The 11,963-nt window shown below is 42.4% G+C and overlaps 1 long non-coding RNA gene across 1 annotated transcript; it reads left to right on the top strand.

Moving 5' to 3' along the window:
* The first annotated feature begins 1,631 nt into the window (after positions 1 to 1,631).
* On the top strand, positions 1,632 to 10,199 carry LOC138964022 (uncharacterized). Its single transcript, XR_011454988.1, has 5 exons — positions 1,632 to 2,685; positions 4,193 to 4,309; positions 5,154 to 5,259; positions 6,010 to 6,162; positions 7,116 to 10,199. It is a non-coding gene; the product is annotated as an uncharacterized lncRNA (long non-coding RNA).
* The last annotated feature ends 1,764 nt before the right edge of the window (positions 10,200 to 11,963 follow it).

Below are 11,963 nucleotides of genomic sequence, written 5' to 3'. Positions count from 1 at the left end.
AGATTGCCAATTTTAAAGTCTTAGGTATGACCCGGCCGGGGTTCGAACCCACGACCTCCCGATCACGGGGCGGACGCCTTACCACTAGGCCAACCGTGCCGGGAAGGACTATGCCTTCAAAAAGCAACAGAACGAGGTATCGACGCCCAACGAATGGAAAATCACTCTCAGCAAATCAAAGGTACTCTTTTATCGTGTGAAGCTAGGGTACAGAGTCTGCCATCAATTGAGTTTGCGTGGCCAGGACACTGACAATTAGGGCCAAGATGGACCTGTGTGGGGTTGCTGGGTCAGGGAGGTCGTTAAAGAGAGGGAGGACTTTGCCGTAACGAGGGGGAATTTGTACTGGACGATCTCTCGTGCGATCGTGGACACGCTTGTATATAGGCACACATACCGAGAGGCAGACGGGGAGAGGGAGATAAAGAGAGAAAGTGGCAGAGAGGGAGAAAGAGACAGAGACAGAGAGAGACAATGGCAATGACAATGAAGAGAGAGACTGAGAGACAGAGAGAGAGAGAGAGAGAGAGAGAGAGAGAGAGAGAGAGAGAGAGAGAGAGACAATGACAATGACGAGATCGAGAGAGAGAGAGAGAGAGAGCGAGAGAGACAGAGACAGAGAGAGAGTGACTGAGAGAGACAGAGAGAGTGACTGAGAGAGAGAGAGAGAGACAGGGACAGAGAGAGAGACGAGAGAGAGAGAGAGAAGAGGTATTACACACCGGTACGACCGAACATAAGGTATCAATAAACTCCTCTTGTGCAGCGGGTTGAAAGTATACCCTGATCCCTCGGAGATATACCTCCACTCCGGTCTGAACGACCTCACGTGACATGTTATATGGTAGAAGAGCATGCTGTCGCTTATTCTCCTTCTGAAGATGAGGTATACCCTCAGTTCGGTTAGACTGAAACGATGCTCAAGCAGTGGAATTTGTGTGTGGTTTGTTTCAGAGCAAAATGTTATTTTATCCAAACAAGAAGATATTCTCGCGCACCGCCTTGTTCAGGATATCCACAAGTTGACAATGATGTGTGCGAAATAAATAAACAATGAAACGAACAAGAACGGACGGACGGACGGGCAGACTGACGGACGGACTGACGGACGGACTGACGGACGGACCGACGGGCAGATTGAGGGACGGACCGATCGATGGACGGACGGAGGGACGGGGGGAGGGGGGGGGCGGCGGGAGGGGGGGGTGGCGTTACGGGTAACCCCTCCTGATCCGGTCCTGCAGGGTATTCCTTCAACCCTCTGCACAAGAGGAATCTATTGATACAGACTGAAGGACGGACGGACTGACGGACGGACTGATGGACTGACAGACAGACTGTCGGACGGACCGTATGGACGGACATACGGACGGACTAAAAGGACGAAGGAACGAATAAACGAAGGAAATAACGAAGGAACGAAAGAGCGAACGAACCAACCCACGAATGAACGAACGAACGAACGAACGAACGAGCAAACAAACAAACAAACAAACAAACAAATAAACAAGCAAACAATAAACAATAATTGTGTGCAATCTGGCCCATTTTCAGGGCATTTGTCAAACGTTTGGAGGAGGTCCACAGTTAGGCCTGGGTGGGGGGGGGGGGTTGTCCCACCAACAGGAATTCGCCCCCCCCCTCTCCCCTGTATTGGGCCCTGCACAAGAGGAATTTATTGATACGGACTGAACTTGAAGAACGGATTGACTGACGGACCGACGGACGGACGGACTGACGGACGTACTGAAGGACTGTCGGACGAACTGTCGAACGAACGAACGAACGAACAAACGAACGAACGAACTGACGAACGAACAAACTGACGAACGAACAAACAAACGAACAAATTAGCAAATGAATACATACATTCGCAGAAAGAAAAAGGCAAAAGGTACATTTGTGGAGTCAGTAAGGGGGGTGGGTGGGCTTCCGGAACCCAGGAACCTTGGGAATCCCCCCTGGCCTAGAACACACACACACTGATCGACACTGACACACACACTGACACACACAACTTGACGAACGCACACACACACACACAATACACACACACACATCCACACCGGCACACACCGTCACACACACACACACACACACGCACGCACACACACACTGTGACACACACACGTAAACACACACACCGGCAATGACACTGACACACACACACGTACCGTACACACTGACGGGCACACTGCCGGGCACACACACACACACACACACACACACACACACACAAACACAAACACATACTGACATACTCGCAACTGACATAGCAGAGGGGGGTGGTAAGTCATTTGAACGTTTAATTTCTTTTGTCACAAATTTAACTACCCATCAACAATTACAAACCGTTCCTTGTGTTTTTATTTTGAGATAGTTTTGTATTTTTAGTCACTGCAGCGAAGGGACATCACTCCCGCCACCTTATCTGTATCTTCTTCTGCTTCTTGCCGCAACACGTGGAGACCAGTCCAAATCGTCCAAATGTAGTGGTCATCTGCAGAGACGCCGCCGTGCCGTACAGCTTATCCTGGATGGGAGTCGGGATTCGCTTTTTTTGCACTGCCATTGATGCCAAGAACGGAGCAGCCATGCAGGGTCATTTCAATTTTCATCCAGGAATGGCACAAGCGAGCCAAACCGGCCGATGGTCTTTCGACTCCATGGAGACAGCTGGTGAAGGTAATACTATTTTTATTCCTACATTTGTTGACGACAGAGTGCAACGTTTCTAAAATATGATCGGTGCTAACAGAGCAGCAGGAATATACGTGCCCTTGATGACTTGGTCACTTTCGGTTTCACGGTACCAGTAAAGTCGATCGAACCCCCCCCCCCCCCCCCCTTCCTTTTAGGACCTAAACAAATCTGAAAAAATCAGGTCTTGAAAGGAAGAAGTCTTGAGATGAGAGTAAATATAGAGAGGTTGTGGACAGACAAATCTGAGAAAACAGGGTCTTAAAAGGGAGGGAGTCTTTAATCAGGGGATATTAAAAGTGTTGTTCCACTGTACTACCAAAAAGAGGGGATACTGTTTGATGTTACTGTAAAGACTTACAGTACTTAACACTGTTCTCTCCGATTGCCAGTGTTTGTACTTTGTAACAGATTGTATGACCGGCACGGTTGGCCTTGTGGTAAGGCGCCCGCCCCGTGATCGGGAGGTCGTGGGTTCGAACCCCGGCCGGGTCATACCTAAGACTTTAAAATTGGCAATCTAGTGGCTGCTCCGCCTGGCGTCTGGCATTATGGGGTTAGTGCTAGGACTGGTTGGTCCGGTGTCAGAATAATGTGACTGGGTGAGACACGAAGCCTGTGCTGCGACTTCTGTCTTGTGTGTGGCGCACGTTAAATGTCAAAGCAGCACCGCCCTGATTGGCCCTTCGTGGTCGACTGGGCGTTAAGCAAACAAACAAACAGATTGTATCCTGAAATTTAGCACTCCATGTGTTAACATTTCCACTTCCAGGTCTGTAGTGTGCAAACGTGTTGTCACTGTTACAGCTGAAATGAACTAACAAGAATACTAGTCTGATGTACATAAAATATGGGAGAGGTTTGGGGTCGGGGGTGGATGGCAAGCATAACATTGATAAATGACTATAGTTTTGCAGTGGTTTGCTCTCTTGTACTATGTATGAGTGTTAACAGCAATTGTTTATAATTTGTTACTCAACTTACTGTAAGTGTAAGGACTATTACTATTAGCTTTTCTCAGCAACTGCAAACAATTGTGACTTAATTGCAAGAGCGCTTCATTAAACATTGGGACACTTCTTTTGGTTTTTTTAATGGCTATAGTGTAGAAACTAGAAATGCTGAGATACATTAATGTAGTCATGAACAACAGCAACAACAAAAACAAGAACATGTTTTGAATTCTGATAGCTAATGAAACTGACAGCTTGATTAGAATTATGTAGTTTTTGCAATTGCTGACTGAGTTGCATCCTTTGGTTTTACCTTGCATTGATTATCACCTTTGCTGACAATTGACTCATTGAGTGCAGTATTGAGTAACGTATAGTTATTTTATTTCAAGTTAACTTCTGGCTCTGCATGGTGTTAATCCTACTCAAACTTAGTCAAAGTAAGGTATCATTATTTATGAATAATGTGAAGTTGAAGATACAAATTAATGAGAAAGTTTGTGTATTTTTCTGTACACTCTTGCTATTTACTGTTTCAGTGCTGAACCATTTGCTTGAATGCTTGATCAGATGATGACAGAGTGACACCTGGTGGTACCCAATAAAACTGCCTTTGCTGCTATAAAGTCTACAAGAAATTTCTACAATTCAGAACAGTAAGTGCATGAGGTTCCATTTTAAGCTGTCAAGAGTAAATCTCAGGAATAGATTAGAAGATTTAGTTATGTCACACGTCTTGCTTTCTTGACTTTTCTCACACTCTCTTGTCAGACTCAGAGAGTGCATGATTGTACATTTTTTTTACAGTAATTTTTTATGTTCCTAATTGGAAAACAAATGTGTCATAATCTTAGTGTTTAGGATTACTATATGGCAGAGAGAATCATGGAAATGATTGGGCGATGGGGGTGTGTCGCTGGTGTGCAAGAGGGTGGGTGGGTGTGGAGAGAGTAGTGATGGTAGTCAACTACTAACTAAAAGATTACTGATTGCATACATTTAGTGTTTATTGATTTGGAGGGTGGGGGAGGAAGGCAAGCAGTATTATTACATGTGTATGGGTATACTAGTTGTGCATGTTCCAAATGGGGGTGGAGGTTGGCATGGCAAGCAATAGCTCAGTCGGTATAGTGGCCTTGAAACCGGTTGTGGGGATTTATTTCTCAGAATTGACGTTGTGCAGACTCTGCTTGGTTTCTGAATAGCTTATTAAGCCTGTGACTGTGTGCATACATAAAGATCTCAAGTTCACAGTTTCAGGGCTTGGAATTAATGGAAACATCAACACACATGTAGGAAAAACTCAAAAAAAGGAGGGGGGGGTGGGGAGTTTGGTCCCACGGTAGTGTTTGAATGAAAGCAATCTTACTTTTTAAGAGGGTAATCTTGCAGGACTATGATTCTTACATTGGTAGTTGACTAGTGTAGTTGTGGTTTTGTACTAGTGAGGAATGTCATCTATGTCATGTGATTTCTTGCTTCTTCTTTTTGTGTGTGCAGCTAAAGATGTTGGACCTTGCCTACAGCCTAGTTTTGCATAGATCTCCAACACCGTGGCTTTACTCTGAGACACCACAGAAAACACAGCCTTTTCTGCTGCTGAAAGGTAAACATTAGGTTAAATTTGTGTTTGTTTTGATTTGTATGTTTTCCTTTTGTAGTCTATGGCAGGAGATTTGTGCAGGTGTACAAATGGTAGAGGTGTCAGAGGAAATGTCCACTTGTTACTTGTCTCTATATCAGTATATATGTATCACAAATACGCATCAAATGTACTGGTAGAGACCACATGGACAATTTCAAGCACTTTTCTGCCAGGGGTAGGGTCAGCTATGTAAGAATCATGTCTTACTCTGTTCATGCAAAAATAAGGTTCTGCATTTGAATGAGTTTGAATCAGGCACCTGTGTTTTTGCTCTTGTTTGTGCCCTCTTGTGAACTGTTAACTTATGAACAACCACCCCAGCAAGCAACTCTTTACTGTTCTGAGCACAACAGAAGGGCGCATGGTCTGGGCATATGGATGGTAAACACATCTCATGCACAAGTACAGGCCTGAAAGTGGCGAGTATTTTCAATTACTCGCCATGGCGAGTAAAAATCATGTAAATGGTGAGTAGAAATGTTAATCTACTCCCCACATGCGAGTAAAGTTGATAAAACAAATGGTTGTTTTGACGAGTAAAGTTTCAGTAAATTATGAGAAGTACATGTACTAGCAGTGCTTCATTTTGTGGACTTTCAGTGCTGAAGTATGATTGTGTGGATTGATCATTTTGTATTCTGTTATTCAGATTGCCACTTGCTTTCTTTTACATATATTTACAAGATGGTGGCTGATTTGTGTGTGTTGCAGAACACAGGTCCATGAATAAAAGAACCCAGCTGGTATTCTTCATTCATGGAAAATGAAAGGAAATTTATCAGCCAGGATTCGCCACTCACTCTGCTAAGGGGGAACCCCGGTCAGCCCTACAGTGGATGAACAGCTTGGTCCTTGGAGGGAAAGGTAACTACTGCAGCACTTTAGAAGGGGTCTATGTCGACCAACAGTGGCTGTATTCCCTGTATGTTAATTTCCTGTACATATACAGGGAATATACTTCCGTTAGACGCCATGGAGTTACTTCAAGCTTACGAAAGTGAAAGTGATTCAATGGACGAGAGTACCAGCGAGGAAAACATAATACCAGGCTGTTGGGGGTGGGGGTGCAGATGTTTCTTTAACTAAATCCGTTTTGATAAACGGTCGAAGCATGTTTTGCTTGACTGGATGCCGCACGCGAATTCAGGATTTTAAATAGATTCTCCTATCTAACCGCAGTCACGCGCTTGGCGCAAGATTGTACGATATTATACTTCTTTACAGAAAATCCAACTGTATTCCCGGTACACAGGGAAAACACCTATGGCTATGGGGAATACACCTTCTTTTGGTCGACATAGACCCCTTCAACCTTACAATATGTGAATGTGTAGAATATTATGCTTTTGCTTAAAGCTTGTTACATATGACTAAGACAGAAATGTTAATCATTCCTTTGGTGCAAATCATAAAAAGAACAATAGCGATCTGATGTACTGTGGATCAATCGAGGAAAAGGTGTGTATGACCTAGAAGAAACTGGTTTTGAAAGTGCTGAGGATGGATGGAACATTGATGCAATATTATTTACTACATTGAACCTGGGTTTCAAACTGAAGTGCTTTTTTATGCTTCTTGTTATATATATGGTCTCGATTGACTCCTGTGTTCAAGAGACTGTAAACAACCATAAACAATCTTGTGTTGTTATGTGGTGGTGGTTTTGCTGTTGTCTAGCATCTACCCGTAATTGGCTTTATCAAATGCACCAGAAACGAGCATGAGTTTGTCGGATTAGTGAACTGTTTGAAAAACTTTAATGTATTTGTGGTTGACAGGTTGTTATTATTTCTATATTGTGTTCTTCTTTTTCTCAGGTGGGCTGTCTTCTGAAACATATGAATCGGGAGCGTCACATCTTTCTTCCTGAGACATCCCCTCTTGAAAATGGTGTGGCGTTTAGCTGAATGGAAACGTGGCAGTGTCCTGTTTTTCATAGCTTCGATGCGCGAAGTTGGGGATTTCAGCAGAGAATTTATTGATTGATTAATTAATTAGTTATTTAAGCTCACCTCACTCCTTAGTGTTATTTAGGGGGGGGGGGGTGGGGGGTTGGTGTTGGCCTGGATCTTGTTAGTGAACTTTCTTTCTGGCAACTCGCATCAGAAATTCCAGGTTTGCTTTCAAGGCAATAGACGGTTTTGGAAAATAATTCTGTTAGGATTATCAGCAGTCCGGAGGTGTAAAAATCCCTGTACTGCAGTCAGGTTTTTCAAAACATCTCGAGCACGCTCTACGCCTCTGACGGGCTGTATCCCACAATCGGGACAAACGACCAACTTGGATGTGTATGCCATGCGCACAATATGATACCCCTTGCCTTTAAAAATCAGCGGTCACGAGTTCATCAGAGTTCAGAATTTGTTGTGTAAAAGATAGCCGCTGTCAGCTAGCCATTCGTGGCTCAGGTGATTATATTTAATACAAATTTAAAAAAAGGTTTCTTATGTAGCGCACGCCGCACAGCATACACATCACAGTCAGTCGCTTGTCCTGATCGCAGGATAGCGTGAAACATGCTCCGGGAGACTGCCAATAATCCTTACATAGTTATTTAAAGAAATTGTGTATTGGTACAGCATGTTATGCATGTACTAAGATAGCTATTTGTAAATATTTGGTAGATATTTATGGTGGTGTCCCGAATTGCTCCCTCCCAATTTGCCCCATCCCATATGGTCCCCAATTATTCTTGCATTTTGCTGTGAGTAACATAACGTGTGCAAAGGCATTTGTCTGAAGCGCATTTCCAAAAAGACCCCCCGCGGGTTAGGGGGAAGAATTTACCCGATGCTCCCCAGCATGTCGTAAGAGGCGACTAACGGATTCTGTTTCTCCTTTTACCCTTGTTAAGTGTTTCTTATATAGTCAATGTTTGTACAGATTTTAGTCAAGCAGTATGTAAGAAATGTTAAGTCCTTTGTACTGGAAACTTGCATTCTCCCAGTAAGGTAGTATATTGTACTACGTTGCAAGCCCCTGGAGCATTTTTTTTATTAGTGCTTTTGTGAACAAGAAACAATTAACAAGTGGCTCTATCCCATCTCCCCCCCTTTCCCTGTCGCGATATAACCTTCGTTAAACACCAATTAAAGAAAGAATTTCCAAAAAGCATAGTTACCATTTGTTTTTTTAAATCTGAATCCGTGACTGTTGTTCTTGAATTCTCTTTCGTTTAGGTTTCCAAAAATGCTGATATAAAGGGGAAGGATAGTTGAAACTGTAACCGTTTACATTTTGCTCCCAGATTTGCAGTTGTTGTTTTTACTAGGAGTTTGGACGGGCTCGGTGTTCTTGTGGATAAGACATCGGCCTCCTATTCAGAAGGTCATGAGTCAAAATCGCGGCCGCCTGGTAGGTTAAAGGTGGAGAATTTTCTGATCTCCAAGGTCATTGCTTATGTGCAGACCTGCTAGTGCCTTATCCTCCTTCGTGTGTACACGCAAGCACAAGACCAAGTGCGCACGGAAAAGATCCTGTAACCCATGTCAGAGTTTGGTGGGTTATAGAAACACAAAAATACCCTGCATGCTTCCCCCGAAAGCGGCGTATGGCTGCCTGAATGGTGGGGTAAAAACGGTCATACACGTAAAAATCCACTCGTGCAAATTTGTGAGTGAACGTGGGAGTTTCAGCCCATGAGCGAAGAAGAAGAAGAACTATGAGTTTTACTCTTTTAAAAAAATGATTTTCAAATTCGAAGATTGCCACAACAGTAGTCTATCTCATCCGACTTGAACCCTTCAGACTCCCTGTACATGTACTTGCAGTTTAAACTCATATTTTGTCTGAGAATAGTTTTCAAATGCAAAGTCCTTCAGAAAAACTGCGAGATAAAAATCTGGAGTGCTAATATCGTGTTGGTGTATCGTGTCAGTGGCCGAGTGGTAACGCACTTGCGCTCGGAAGCGAGAGGTTGCGAGTTCGACCCTGGGTCAGGGCGTTAGCAATTTTCTGCCCCCTTTCCTAACCTAGGTGGTGGGTTCAAGTCTTTCGGATGAGACGAAAAACCGAGGTCCCTTCGTGTACACTACATTGGGGTGTGCACGTTAAAGATCCCACGATTGACAAAAGGGTCTTTCCTGGCAAAATTGTATAGGCATAGATAAATTTTCATAAAAATGTCCACCAAAATACCCGTGTGACTTGGAATAATAGGCCGTGAAAAGCAGGATATGCGCCGAAATGGCTGCGATCTGCTGGCCGATGTGAATGCGTGATGTATTGTGTAAAACAATATTCCATCTCACACGGCATAAATAAATCCCTGTGCCTTGAATATGTGCGCGATATAAATTGCATAAAATAAAATTAAAATAAAATCCCCGAGCTTAGAACTGTACCCACAGAATACGCGCAATATAAGCCTCATATTGATTGGTATGTAAGAAATGTTAAAGTCCTTTGTACTGGAAACTTGCATTCTCCCAGTAAGGTAGTATATTGTACTACGTTGCAAGCCCCTGGAGCAATTTTTAGATTAGTGCTTTTGTGAACAAGAAACAATTAACAAGTGGCTCTATCCCATCCCCCATCCCCCCCCTCTTTCCCCGTCGCGATATAACCTTGAACGGTTGAAAACGACGTTAAACACCAAATATAGAAAGAAAGAATAATCTTTGAACAGCATTTGGTTGGAAAATGAAAGTCTTCACAAAGCTATCTTCTTCTATTTGTGTGGGTTAATAAATAGGATTTAACATAACAATGTGGTACTGGTATGGGTTTTGTAAAGTGATTACTCAACTTCTGTGAATTGTACCTTCGTGGTGATCATGCTACACACTGGGTAATTCAAGCACAGAAAATAATATTTCTTAATAATTTGGCCTTATAAATGTACTCCGTGACTGTATTTGTATATGGTGAAAAGGAGAAGATATAAAATTTGTGAAATAGGACTTCGTATTTGGTTTTGTCATAATGAATTTGTTGTTTGTGTGTGTGTGTGTGTGTGTGTGTGTGTGTGTGTGTGTGTGTGTGTGTGTGTGAGCATGCATGCATGCATGCATGCTTATGTGTGAGTGCACAATTGTGTGTGTGTATTAATCCAGCAGAAACAGCTTCTCTTCCATACATTTGAATCATTTATATTGATACCACATGGAGACTATTCTGAACACACAAGCGTGGTTTTCTCTCTACAGTGCTTTTCCTAAAGTTAAATATTGAATTTTTGAATTTAAAAGTTTTTGGCACACCACTTTAAGATAATGCTCAAGGAAAATAAATAGTCTTCTTTTTTCATTAACGCTTTTTCTCACAGTGATGTGTCAATATCTCAGACGCAAATCCAGAGTCATGCACCGTTTTATGCTTGGGAAGCGCACTATACTCACTTTGGTAACGGTCACTGTTAGAAACATGCATACCAATCAATCAATTAAGCGAAAATGAATGATAAGATTCGATTATGTTCTTCTTTTTGTGCACAGGCGGTTATATATACAAACGTGCATAGTGTCAAAAGAAATCACACACACACACACACACACACACACACTGAAAGTATGAAGAAGCCCCTCCAACTTTTGGTTGAGTTTGACTGCATTACCTTGAGGAGACTGACGACACTTCACAATGGAAAAAATAATAACTTTTACATTTCAGTGATTTGTTTTAAGTACAAAAGTACAAGTGAAAGTAGAAATAAATTAATGTGACACTATCCCGTAATCACATATCAGGGTCAACTATAATCAGTCCATTGGTTTACAAAACTTTATTCAATTTGTTATCATGACAGAAACAATGCATTGTTTTTTTAAGATAACTCAAGCATAAATGCTTATTTTAAGTCATCCTGGTATGTACATAACAAAGTTTAGCATGATGGCGGACTAGATACATTTACTCATTTCAGACAACGAAAACAAACAGACAAACCTGATGCGCAAGCAATCAAAAAATGGAGGGGGTGGTAGTACAGAACTTGGTGGGGGTAAAAACAAGAAACAAAAAGAAATGGGGTACGAGAGAACAGAATTCAGCATAAGGGGGAAAAAAAAGGACGACGAAGACTTGGAGCGCCAGAAATGTTGGAAGAGTGGGTCACGTCACAATAATATTAAATGCACAGAAGACACACACGCAAAGTTAATACATTTTGGTGATCGGCGAAAATGGCACTAAATTACATAACGATTGGGCCATAATCGATAAGTCGAAACAAGGACACAAAACACGAGAGAAATTACGAAGAACAATTGGTCAGGCAGCATTTGTCTCATGACAGTGTCAAATGAACATTATGAATAAAATGTAGAGGCTCATGTACGGAACATGCCTGTTTGTCTTAATAAATTCTTGTACAGTTATGAATATGGTCTGATTGACATTCCGGGAATATTGCGGGATGCCTTTCAATAATATTTCAATGAACTTATAATCAGTTATCAATTGACAATAATCGTACATCTCTACACAAGGGTCAATGCAACAAATAGTGCTCAGCAGTCTCCCTTGGGTAACCGCACTCACATTTGGGGCATTCCTTGAGGTGCCACTGACATAAATCAAAATTCAAATCACTCATACCAATACGCAGTCTGCAATTATGGACTTTTTCAAATCTATCTCCAAAATAATAATGACATGGTACTTTAAAATCAACGTTGATTGCAGTAAAGTAATTGACTGACAATTAGGGTTGTATGTGGGGTGCC

Source organism: Littorina saxatilis, linkage group LG4 (assembly GCF_037325665.1).
Source record: "Littorina saxatilis isolate snail1 linkage group LG4, US_GU_Lsax_2.0, whole genome shotgun sequence".
In the NCBI taxonomy this organism is placed as follows: Eukaryota; Metazoa; Mollusca; class Gastropoda; order Littorinimorpha; family Littorinidae; genus Littorina; species Littorina saxatilis.
This window is presented reverse-complemented; position numbering and strand designations above follow the sequence as displayed.